Below are 13,081 nucleotides of genomic sequence, written 5' to 3'. Positions count from 1 at the left end.
GCCAACGCCCTTCGGACAGAAATCCACGGATTTGTCCGATGGAAATCCGATCGTGTGTACAAAGCCTTACTCTTACACTAGGCAAAAAAAAACAGAGCTGTCTATCGCAGATGGGGGGTTTCACTGCCAGCTAGAACTGCCCATAGGGGATGCTGTGTTTTTTTTCGGCCTAGTGTCCTACTCCTAAAGGTTCCAACGCAATTTTCCCAACGCACACATTACTGTACTTGCAAGTGGGTGCTGAAGAGACCGCCGACTGGAACCGTATGTAGTCAGAGAAAAAATGTCGCCAGCACATCAGGATCTCCAAAAAATGGATCCAAAACTTTAATCAGTGATCATATCATTACAGCAGAAAGCAATGTTTCGGAGCTATACGGGACCCCTTCGTCAGGCATGTGATAAGATGCTTTATGAAGGGGTCCTGTGTGGCTCCGAAATGCTGCTTTCTGCTGTAATAATGGGATCACTGATTAAAGTTTTGGACCCATTTTTTGGAGATCCCGGTTGTGCAGGCGACATTCCTCGCTCTTACTACTTCTAAGGGTGGCACTATAACCCCATGGTCAAGAATAAGTCAGAATTGTGTCCTTTGATGAACATAAGATAAATAACAGACTCACTGGCAGTATCAACAGGTAAAACAACTGTTACAGAGAAGACTCAGAAAAACCAAGATGGCTCTGTTAATGCTAGTGAGTGACAGACTGGGTCTTATATGTCAAATTTTATTTCCCTCATAGTTACACTTTTAGGCCTAGATTCACGTAGGGCAGCTTTACGTTGTGCCGGCGTAGCGTATCTTATTTACGCTACACCGCCACTACTTAGAGAGGCAAGTGCTGTATTCACAAAGCACTTGCATCCTAAGTTACAGCGGCGTAGCGTAAATCGGCCGGTGTAAGCGTGCGTAATTCAAAGTAGGCAGGTCGTGGGCGTGTTGTATTTAAATTAAGCATGACCCATGTAGATGGCCGAACGAACGGCCCATGCGCGCACATGCTCAGTATCACGTCGTATTTACGCCCACTTAAGATACGCCAACTTAATGCCTGTGACGTGAACGTGACCTACACACAGCCCCATTCACGTACGACTTACGTAAACGACGTAAAAAGATATGCTTGTTCCGACGTCCATACCTTGCATGGGCTGCGCCACCTAGAGACCTGCTTTATCTTTACGCCGGCGTAATGTCTTACATAAACGGCGTAACTAATTGCGACGGGCGTACGTACGGTCGCGAATCTTGCTCATTTACATATCAACGCGGATATCAACAGAAGCGCCACCTAGCGGCCAGCGTAAATATGCCCCCAAGATACGACGGCGTAGGAGACTTACGCCGCTCGTATCTTGGCCAAATCTATGCGTAACTGATTCTATGAATCAGGCGCATAGATACGACGGCGGCAATTCGGACTTACGACGGCGTATCTGGAGATACGCCGTCGTAAGTCTTTGTGAATCTGGGCCTAAGACTCCACTGCAAACGTTAACTAACTAAAGAAAGAATCTAATTGGCTGCTATGCACAGCACAGAAAGTCCTTGCTGCAGACATGTTTGACTGATATGTATAACTGTGATCAAAAGGGAGACAGGAGAGTTGTCCAATGTTAGCTTTTACTTCTCACCTTGTACTACACAGTGAAAGCTGTCATATGATTGACAGCAATGGGAAATACATGTAGTATATGTAGTATTTTGTCTGAGCACAGAACACTGGAGACTAACTAACCTGAGTTGTCGAAGATGAGGGTAATGCTCAATAATCTCAGATGATAAAAGAATAGTACTTACGTTTCTTTTTTCCAGACAGTGTGAGGATCTTCAGTATCCAACGCCATCTACAAGATGCAAACAGATTGACAAGTATGAAACTGAATACATTTCACAGTGCTCCTGTGACAAATCTGATCGGTCCATAGAAAAGCTTGTGGATGTCATACCTGGAGGCAGAGCAGATTCAGCAGGCTTGGAAGCAATGTAATGCTCAGTATTAGCCTTTCTCAGGACAGACATAAATCTGTACAGAGGGAGGGCACAGTGTGCACGTAATCCCATAGACATCAGTAAATTAGCATCCTCCTAATCAGCTTTCTTAACATGGCTTATAAACCTGGTCACAAACCCTACTTGTATGAAATGGCAAAAATATACCTCCCCACAGGGGTGGACTGACAACCCATGGGGCCCCCGGGCAAATAGAAGATTATGGGGCCCCTGGGCTTACAGATGGCCACCAAGCCAGGAGGCAGTGCAGAGGCAGGGCAGCTAAAATCTCAGCATTTTCACATCAAAAGCATGTCGGTTTAAGACATAGCAGGGACAGATGTAAAAAAAACACAGATTGTTACATACTGTCCCTGGTTTTATTGAGCCTGAGAAACCTGATGGGGCCCCCTAGTGGCATGGGGCCCTCGGGCAGTGCCCGAAAGTCCCAATGGCCAGTCCCCAATGATGACACACGACTGGAAACACAAGGGGTTAACTGTACTTTAGATGCAATAAAAAATAAATACAGGATTCTTCCATATGCTCCGGGAGACTGTTTCTCTTTAACCACTTAAGACCCGGACCAAAATGCAGCTAAAGGACCTTGCCCCTTTTTGCGATTCGGCACTGCGTCACTTTAACTGACAATTGCGTGGTCGTGCGACATGGCTCCCAAACAAAATTGGCGTCCTTTTTTCCCCACAAATAGAGCTTTCTTTTGGTGGTATTTGATCACCTCTGCGGTTTTTATTTTTTGCGCTATAAACAAAAATAGAGCGACAATTTTGAAAAAAATGCAATATTTTTTACTTTTTGCTATAATAAATTCCCCCCAAAAATATATATATAAAAAAAAAATTTGGTGGCGATCAGCGATTTTTTTCGTGACTGCGACATTATGGCGGACACTTCGGACAATTTTGACACATTTTTGGGACCATTGTCATTTTCACAGCAAAAAATGCATTTAAAATGTATTGTTTATTGTGAAAATGACAGTTGCAGTTTGGGAGTTAACCACAGGGGGCGCTGTTGGGGTTATGTGTTCCCTGAAGTGTGTTTACAACTGTAGGGGGGTGTGGCTGTAGGTGTGACATCATCGATTGTGTCCCCCTATAAAAGGGATGATACGATCGATGATAGAGCCACAGTGAAGAACGGGGAAGCCGTGTTTACACACGGCTCTCCCCGTTCTTCAGCTCCGGGGACCGATCGCGGGACTCCAGCAGCGATCGGGTCCGCGAGTCCCACGGTCACGGAGCTTCAGACCGGGTCGCGGGCGCGACCCCGCGGCTGGGCTTAAAGGACAACGTACCTATACGTTGATGTGCCCAGCCGTGCCCTTCTACTGACGTATATCAGCGTGAAGGAGTCCTTAAGTGGTTAAATATAGAATGACAAATATACATGTAGCGCCTATGTACTTTATAGTACTGGTGCTAGTTAAATTTAAGGGTAGATCAGAGTGTAGTTAAACTCTGATCCAGATTGTTAGTTGCAAAATGCGGTTTCTGTCTCAGCTTGGCTGTGCTGTGAGCCCATTCTGCTGTACTGGGATGTTCTTCCAGCCCCGGTGCTGCAGGTGGCAGCAGTGGAGTCAAGGTTTGGGTGCTCTTTCCCAGCAGCCAATCACAAGGGTTTGTCCTCGCGGTGCATGCTGTTGAGGGGTATTTATGGGGCAGACGCCATTGGTTCTGGTTCGTCTTCTTCGTCCAGTGTGGCACCCACCTTAAGGGTGGCTACGCCACGGTGCCCCGGCGTTATGGCGTACCTGGGCGGGGCGTGCGTGCCACGCGGTGTTCCTGGTTCCGGGACCATGCTGGCCTGGAGCATCTGAACAGCGACGGGAGCCCAGTGAGCGACTGGGTTCCCACCTTTGAGGATCCCAAGCTGTATTGCTGTTCGGTGGGGAGTCGGTCTGAGGAGCGCCATTGAGAGGCTGGCGGTTCAAAAGGGCCTGGACAAACCACCGGGGATCGAGGTAGCCGGACACCGAGGGATTGATCACCTGAAATAACGAATGTCGCATCTATACGCATGGAATGTAACAAATTAATAATAATAAATAATATTAATAAAACGTTTTATTATTATTAATTTGTTACGTTCCATTCGTTTAGATGCAGCATTCATTGTTTCGGATAATTCATAACTTCAGATGAATTCGTATTTGTTACGTTCTCTAACAGCCTCTAATACCTATAATTTAATATTTAGTCATTATTAGTTAGCTACAGTTGTTAGTTCGTTATTATTTTGGATTTTTACATTTTCGGAATTTAGTTCTTATTTTAGTTTTTTTAATTTTCGTTCTTAACCACTTGCCGCCCGCCAATGACATATTGACGTCGGCAAAGTGGTTGTAGAATCCTGACTGGACGTCATATGACGTCCTCAGGATTCTGAGCAGCTGCGCGCCCCCGGGGGCGCGCATCGCGGCGATCGTTGATGCAGGGTGTCAGTCTGACACCCCACAACACCGATCAAGGTAAAGAGTCTCTCACGGCTGATCACGATGTAAACAGGAAAAGCCGGTAATCGGCTTTTCCTCACTCGCGTCTGTCAGACGCGAGTAGAGGAGAACCGATCGGCTGCTCCTGTGACAGGGGGGGGGTTTGTGCTGATCGATTATCAGCACAAACCCCCCCGAGGATGCCCACTGGACCACCAGGGATGCCCACTGGACCACCAGGGATGCCCACTAGACCACCAGGAATTAAAAAAATAAAGGTATGCCACCCTAGACCACCAGGGATGAGGACACAAAAAATGGATGCCAATCAGTGCAGCAATGGATGCCAATCAGTGCCCACAATGGGCATCACTGATTGGCAGGCATTGTTTGGCACTGATTGGCATCCATTAGTACAACACATACAATAGTGCCCATCTATGCCCATCCGTGCCACCTATCAGTGCCCATCCATGCCGCCTATCAGTGCCCATCCGTGCCGCCTATCAGTGCCCATCCGTGCCGCCTAACCGTGCCCATCCGTGCCGCCTATCCGTGCCCATCCGTGCCGCCTATCCGTGCACAGCCGTGCCGCCTATCTGTGCCCATCTGTGCCACCTATCCGTGCCCATCCGTGCCGCCTATCCAAGCCCATCCATGCCGCCTATCCGTGCCGCCCATCCGTGCCGCATATTAGTGCCCATCAATGCCACCACATCAGTGCCACCTCATCGGTGCCCATCAGTGCCACCTTATCAGTGCCCGTCAGTGCAGTACCATCAGTGCCCATCAGTGAAGGAGAAAACGTACTTATTTACAATGTTTTATAACAGAAACAAAAAAAAACGTTTTTTTTCTAAATTTTCAGTCATTTTTTTATTTTTTTTGCAGAAAATAAATATCCCAGAGGTGATCAAATGCCACCAAAAGAAAGCTCTATTTGTGGGTACAAAATGATAAAAATTTTGTTTGGGTACAGTGTAGCATGACCGCGCAATTGTCATTCAAAGTGCAACAGCGCTGAAAGCTAAAAATTGGTCTGGGCGGGAAGGTGTATAAGTGCCCGGTATGGAAGTGGTTAATTTCGTTTTTTTACGAATTATCGAAATAACAAATAGTGCATCTAAACAAATGGAACGTAACTAATTAGAATTTTTCAGAAGTAATTTTTTTTTAGAGATAACACATTTCGATCATAACGAATGACCCGGAAAAAAAAACAAATGAAATGAAAACAAGAACATTTTCGGCAGTGCACATGTCTTAAAAAAAAAATCACACAAAGTTCAACACTCAAATAGGTACATGAGCTACTCTGCCACACCTATGCCCACTGAAATGAAATGGTTGCCCTATGCATGTGGCCAAACAACATGGCACAGTTGCGCGGTGGGTTTTTGCGTGAATTCATGAATAATGGTCACATCTGTTCTGAGCATTAAACACTCTTTTATTTAAAGCAAACATAATTTGAGTGTCCATGATCCCCATGCTACCCAGGCAATCCTGTGTGCACCTTTCTTTGTTTCCGGCTTCCCCTCCTCTCCCTCCTTCCGGCTGCAGGGGGATCGTTTCAGAACAGAGAGGGGGGGGTACCGATCACTCACTGTGTACATTTATAACTAATTCCTCAATTCATTTCTCTGTCTCAAAAGTGAGACATTAGGGGTCTGTTTAGAGCCCCCCCCCCCCACTTAGCAATGTAAAAAAAATATGTAAAAACAGTTATTTAGAAAATTGTAAAAAAAATATTTTAACAAAATCAAATAATTCAAAAAATGAGGGGCTCATTCACATCGTTCCCTTGCCCATACAGTGTGAATGAGCACAGTTTGTGCATTTGGAGCTGTCTGTTACGCTATGAACATGGCTGCAGGTCCTAATTTCATAGTATTGCAGGTGTAAAACATTTAGAATTAGGCCCAGATTCTCAAAGGGCTTACGACGGCGCAGCGCCATGTACGCCGTCGTAAGTCCTAATCTGGGCCGTCGTATCTATGTGACTGATTCTTAGAATCAGTTACGCATAGATATCCATTAGATCCGACAGGCGTAAGTCTCTTACGCCGTCGGATCTTAAATGCAATTTTTTTTTGTCCGCTAGGTGGCGCGTCCGTCGTTTTCCCCGTCGAGTATGCAAATTAGCTAGATACGCAAATTCCCGAACGTACACACGGCCGACGCAGTAAAGTTACAATGTTTACGTTAGGCTTGTCCCGGCGTAAAGTTGCCCCTGCTATATGAGGCGCAACCAATGTTAAGTATGGCCGTCGTTCCCGCGTCGAAATTTAGAAATTTACGTTGTTTGCGTAAGTCGTCCGTGAATGGGGCTGGACGCCATTTACGTTCACATGGAAACCAATGACGTTCTTGCGACGTCATTTGGAGCAATGCACCCTGGGTTTATTTTACGGACGGCACATACGCAGTACGTTCGGCGCGGAAACGCGCTTCATTTAAATGCTACACGCCCCCTAATTTGAATTAGGAGGGCTTACGCCGGGTGATTTACGCTATGCCGCCGCAACTTTACACGCAAGTGCTTTGTGAATAAAGCACTTGCATGAAAAACTTGCGGCGGTGTAACATAAATTACATACGTTACGCCGCCGCGGAGATGTACCAGAATCTGGCCCTAAGTGTCTACACTGTTTAAAATGCAGTAATACGCTGACAGTCCTAAAGTGGTATTAAACCCTCCTATTCTTTACAGACAAGAAAGCTGCTTCTGTTTGATCTGCAACTGCCATGGTGCTGCACATGTGATCAGTTATGACACCAGACATTTGATGGTTTGACAGTTTGGTTGAGAGCACTAGCATATGTGACAGTTAGCAACCCCAGCATTCCAGGAAAGTAACTGTTTTTTGAAACCGTTAAATTGATGGATTTATTTGCGCTTTATGATTTACTGCTGTTCAGGGGCTCTGGGCTTCAGCAAAATGTCAGCCTCCATCAAGAAGAAACAGGAGCAATGCTGGAGGCAATTCACAGCACACACTCATTTTGATAACATGATTATTAATGTGGAATGTATGTTCCTTGCTAAAGAACATTATTTTTTTATCAAGTTGTTATGGGGAAAATTATGCTTTAATAATTGTACATACAACCCCAATTCCCAAAAAGTTGGGATGCAGTACTGTGTGAGAAAAACATGGGATTGTGGCTAAATCCTATACCCATTAAACATGTTTTCTCCTTGTAATTAAAGCAGAGGTCCGCCCACCCTTCAAAAATTAAAAGCCAGCAGCTACACATACTGCAGCTTTTATTAATAGGACACTTACCTGTCCTGGAGTCCAGGAATGTCAGCATTGCAGCTTATGCTTCCGGTGCATGCCGCCGCCATTGCAGGTAGGCGAACCCGGCAGTGTAGCCTTACAGCTTCACGCCGGGAACCCTACTGCGCATGTGCGAGGCTCTGCTCTTCTCCCCTACTGGCCTGGAGGCAGGGAAAGGAGGAGGGAGCTGAGCGGTGATGTCAACAGCAGCGGCTGTGGCTCGCAGAAGTGGGAACAAAGACAGGTACCCCCCCCACCCCACCAAAAGGTGCCAAATATAGCACCGGAGGGGGGAGGAGACAAATGAGTGGAAGTTCCACTTTTGGGTGGATCATCGCTTTAAGAGGGCTGGGCTGGAAGGGAGCATTTGTCTTTTAGACACATGCCCCTTCTATGACACTGCAGTGAGAGGCGTGCCTCCACTGCAGCATTTTTATTGGACAGCTTGGGCCAATGGTACTTTACCATTGGTCCAAGTCTCAAAGCTGTCCTTTGCGCTCAGTGCCTCTGCCAAGAAGTGAGGAAAGGCACTGTGATCTCATCCTCTCAGTCTGCTGAAGACAGAGTGTACCAGCTTCAGTGGCGGTTCGTCCATAGAGGGCGCTGATGCGCCGCCCCCTCTGGCTCTCACCGCCACTGAGTCTAATAACATAGATTCATGCATTGCATGAATCTATGTTATTGTCGCCGCTGCCGCTGTTCTATTCAAATGGCCGGACATGAGCGCCATTTTACAGGGCACAGCGGCGACGAAGGGCACAGTGACATCAATGGGCACAGTGACATCAATGGGCACAGTGGCGACAATAGGCACAGTGGCGACAATAGGGGCAATTGGCACAGCGGCATGAATGGGCACAGTGGCGACAATTAAAGGGCACAGTGACATCAATGGGCACTGTGGCGACAATAGGCACAGTGGGTACAATAAGCACAGCGGCATGAATGGGCACAGTGGTGACAATTAAAGGGCACAATGACATCAATGTGCACAGTGGCGACAATTGATGGCACAGTGGCTGTGTTTGATGGCATGGCACAGTGGCTGCGTTTGATGGCATGGCACAGTGGTGACAATTGATGGCACAGTGGCTGCGTTTGATGGCATGGTACAGTGGCTGCGTTTAATGGCATGGCACAGTGGTGCGAATTGATGGCACAGTGGCTGCGTTTGAGGGCATGGCATAGTGACTGCATTTGATGGCATGGAACAGTGGTGACAATTCATGGCACAGTGGCTGTGTTTGATGGCATAGTGATTGCATTTGATGGCATGGCACAGTGGTGCGAATTGATGGCACAGTGGCTGCGTTTGATGGCATGGAACAGTGGTGACAATTGATGGCACAGTGGCTGCGTTTGATGGCATGGCACAGTGGTGACAATTGATGGCACAGTGGCTGCATTTGATGGGCACAGTGAGGCTGCAATTTTTTTCCCGTTTGCGCCCCCCCCAAAAATGTTGAGCTCCAGCCGCCACTGACCAGCTTGTATTTAAGCTGATCGATCGCTCTGTATGTAGCTTCTGACAGGCTGTGCAAGGAGCCCCGTATCTCCGGAACCATAGAGGATAGGAGCCCCAAATGTTGACCAGTGGTGGGGTAGGACTTTGGCTACCTACCCCCCCCCCCCCCAATTTGGGGTCTCTGTGATCCCAGGTTGCTGAGCTATGACCCTTGAGCTTTTTTTTATGTTTTCATGGAAGGCGAGGTATAGCCTTGCCTGCCTCCCCTGACTGCACGTTCCTGGTGTGCTGTGAGGTGGTGCAGGAAATGCGCAGGAAATGTGTGTACAACCCTTCCTCTTCTGTTTTGGCAGTGAACAGGCTGTCCTATGGTGTTGCGCATGAGCCTCAGCAATGGAACGCGCTGCATCGCCCAGGTGTGAATACAAACACGGCCGGCCTTAGGTGTTCAGGCGCCCTGTGCGAGCTAATCCTGTGGCGCCCCCCCAGACCGCTACACAATCAACTACCCACAGACCGCTACACAATACACACTGACCGCTACACAATACACACTGACCACTACACAATACACACTGACCACTACAGCATTGGTGCATTTTACTATAGGAGGCATTGGTGGACTACAAGGCCCAGCATTTTACTATATAGGCAGAGCTGTGCTGGCTGCCAGTGACCCGGGCGGCGGCCGCCCCTGCCCAATTCAACACATCATTCAGGGTAGACTGACTGCGAGCTGTGACGGCCGCACGGCGCCCCCTGTTGTCATGGCGCCCTGTGCGGGCGCACAACCCGCACAGCGCAAAGGCCTGCCCTGAATACAAAGGATATACGGTACAAATAAATGAATTCTTCTATGAGATCCCTCTGTGCTGGCTGTATACAAACTGATACAAACTGCAGTGTATTAAATGTCTCGTCTGTACATGCAGTTCTTAGGTTGGACTCTACACTGAAGAAGCAAACATCTGCATTGAAATCAGTGTTGGGCTTTCTGCTAACTCCCAGCAAGAACTGCCACCAGCACCGTGTACCAGTTACCATAGCCACCCCAGCGCTGTGTACAACGTCATCAGTGTGCGCGGCGGCGCCGCCATGTTTCTGGTGGGCATGTGTCGTGTAATGGGGACGTCATTAGCCGGAAGGGTGTCGTGGAAGGTTTAGAGAGCTCCATCCAGGCGGCGCCACTACAGGAGGACAGAGAGCTGTCGTGAGCCGGACAGGTGAGTGTGTCCCCGGGGTGGGGTGATGGGACAGAAACCTTAATGGTGGTCACCTTCATCGCCATCATATTCCTGGGCTGAGCTCCTGACACATCAGCGTCACCGATGTCAGGATCGGGATGTGCTGTCCATTGTACAGGGAGGAGGGTGATGTGTTGTCTTGTCTGTAGCCATCAGTATAGAGATAGATAGGAGAAGCACCACCATGAGGCTGGGGGGTTTACTGAAACTGGAGCAGCTGTGTCTATGGACCAATCAGATTTTAGCTTAAGCTTGTTCAGTTAAGCTTCAAAAATAAAAACTAGAAGCTGATTGGTTGTCATGTACTGATTTCTCTGTGTTCCCCTGCATAGACACAGTCTGTAGTCACCGATCACAGGCTGATCATAGGCAGTGTCACCTTTAAAAACAAATCTTGTTCAGTTTTTAGTTTGACACCTGACTTCTATATTGCTGGTGTCCCTGTGATCTGATCTGAGGACCATAGTCGGGTCTAGTCAGTGGTCTCTGAGGATTGGTACCCCAAATGGCTGGGCATTTCATGGTTTACATGCTGATTTCTATCGTTATTATCTCTTGTAAAGCACCAACATATCATGTAGTGTTGTACAGAAAATACAAGAAGGGTGCAGAGGACAGAATCTACAATAAACAAGAACCAGACCACAGGAGCTTTCAATCTAAAGCGCCTTATAACCTGATTGTATAGTGTATGGTCTTCATTAAGATGTCTACAATCTTCTTTAGCTCTATGTAGTAGTGTGAGGAGGACCTGCCTGGGTAAGTGAAATGCATTGCTTATGGACATCATCATAATTTCCTGATGTTTAGGCTGCATTCACACCTGAGCGTTTTTTCGCCTGAAGCGCGACGCTCAAAAACGATAGAGGGGGGAAAAAATGCATTATTCCCTATGGAGATGGTTCACATCTCCACTCCAAAACGCCTGACGCCGAACGCCTGAAGCTCAAACAAGTTCCGGACCCTTTTTTGTCGCGCGAATCGGGTGGTTTGGGCGTTTTTGAGCGTTTCTATTTCCTATAGAAAGTAATGGAAACGCTCGATTTAAGCGACGAGCGTTTGCTACGGGCGTTTTGTCGCTTTAATCAATAGAACATTTCACCCAGGCAGAAGATAAAAAGAATCTACCAACATAGCAACAAGTGATGAAAAGATGATCATTTTTCCTATTGGCTAAAATAAAAAACGTCGAAGTACAAAAACGTCGGATGACGCTGTATGCAAACGCACGACAAAACGACCGAACGACCTACGCTCAGGTGTGACCGCAGCCTTAGACTCAGGATCTTGTGACACAACAAGTAAAATGTTCTGTGTAGACACAAGTACCAATCGAATTCATCCTTCTCGAGTTACCAGATTAGTATCTGCACTCCGATGTATCATTTTCTGTTTATCTTACACTGGATTACTGATTGTTCCATAGAAACAATATACAGTTTATGATCAGATCAGTAAAACCTGGTGAGTTTTTTTTTTTCTAAGACTGCATTCACACCCGAGCGTAGCGATTTTCCTGTCATTTTTATTTGAGAATTTTTGAGCGCTTTAACCACCTAACATATCGCTGGTCAAAGACCAGAGCGATTTTTGCTATTCGGCTCTGCGTTGCTTTAACTGACAATTGCACGGTCGTGCGACGTGGCTCCCAAACAAAATTGGTGTCCTCTTTTCCCCCACAAATAGAGCTTTCTTTTGGTGGTATTTGATCACATCTGCGGTTTTTAGTTTTTGCGCTATATACAAAAATAGAGCGACAATTTTGAAAAAAAAAGAATATTTTTTGCTATAATAAATATCCCCCAAAAATATATATATATATATATATATATATATATATATATATATATATATATATATATATATATATATATATATATATATAAAAAAATATTTTCCTCAGTTTAGGCCGATACGTATTCTTCTACATATTTTTCGTAATTTTTTTTTGCAATAAGCGTTTATTGATTGGTTTGCGCAAAAGTTATAGCGTTTACAAAATAGGGGGTATGTTTATGGCATTTTTATTCATCTATTTTTTTTACTAGTAATGGCGGCGATCAGCTTTTTTTTTTTTTTTGGTACTGCGACATTATGGCGGACACTTTTGACACATTTTTGGGACCATTGGCATTTTTATAGCGATCAGTGCTATACAAATGCATTGGATTACTATAAAAATGCCACTGGCAGTGAAGGGGTTAAAACTAGGGGGCGATGAAGGGGTTAAGTATGTTCCCTGGGTGTGTTCTAACTGTAGGGGGGGGGGTGGACTGACATGGGAAAATGACTGATCGCTGTTCATACATTGTAGGAAGAGAAGATCAGTATTTCTCTCCCTGACAGGACCGGGAGCTGTGTGTTTACACACACAGCTCCCAGTCCCCGCTCTGTAACGAGTGATCGCGCGTGCCAGGGAGTCGGGGGGCGCGTGCCTCCGGCGGCGCGCACACACACACACGCCCCTAGTGGCCTGCGCGAGAGCAGACGTATAGCTACGGGCTCTCGCGCAGGGGAGCTGACCTGCCGCCGTAAAACGACGGCGGCTGATCGGCAACCAGTTAATGCCTGGTTCACACTGGTGCGTTTTGACATGCGATTTGGCATGTCAAAACGGCGGTATTTGCCACAAATTGCCGG

General features: G+C 46.7%; 1 protein-coding gene and 1 pseudogene across 1 annotated transcript in view; one reads left to right on the top strand and one right to left on the bottom strand.

Annotated features, from left to right (window-relative positions):
* LOC120915345 overlaps positions 1 to 2,034 on the bottom strand; it is a 55,071-nt pseudogene extending 53,037 nt beyond the window's left edge.
* Positions 2,035 to 10,311: 8,277 nt separating this feature from the next.
* The window catches only part of NUCB1 (nucleobindin 1), a 54,747-nt gene continuing 51,977 nt past the window's right edge, over positions 10,312 to 13,081 (top strand). The window contains exon 1 of the mRNA XM_040325756.1: positions 10,312 to 10,420. The gene's annotated coding sequence lies outside the window, so the exon portion shown is untranslated. The remainder of the gene's footprint in view (positions 10,421 to 13,081) is intronic.

This window comes from Rana temporaria, chromosome 10, assembly GCF_905171775.1.
Source record: "Rana temporaria chromosome 10, aRanTem1.1, whole genome shotgun sequence".
Classification (NCBI taxonomy): Eukaryota; Metazoa; Chordata; class Amphibia; order Anura; family Ranidae; genus Rana; species Rana temporaria.
This window is presented reverse-complemented; position numbering and strand designations above follow the sequence as displayed.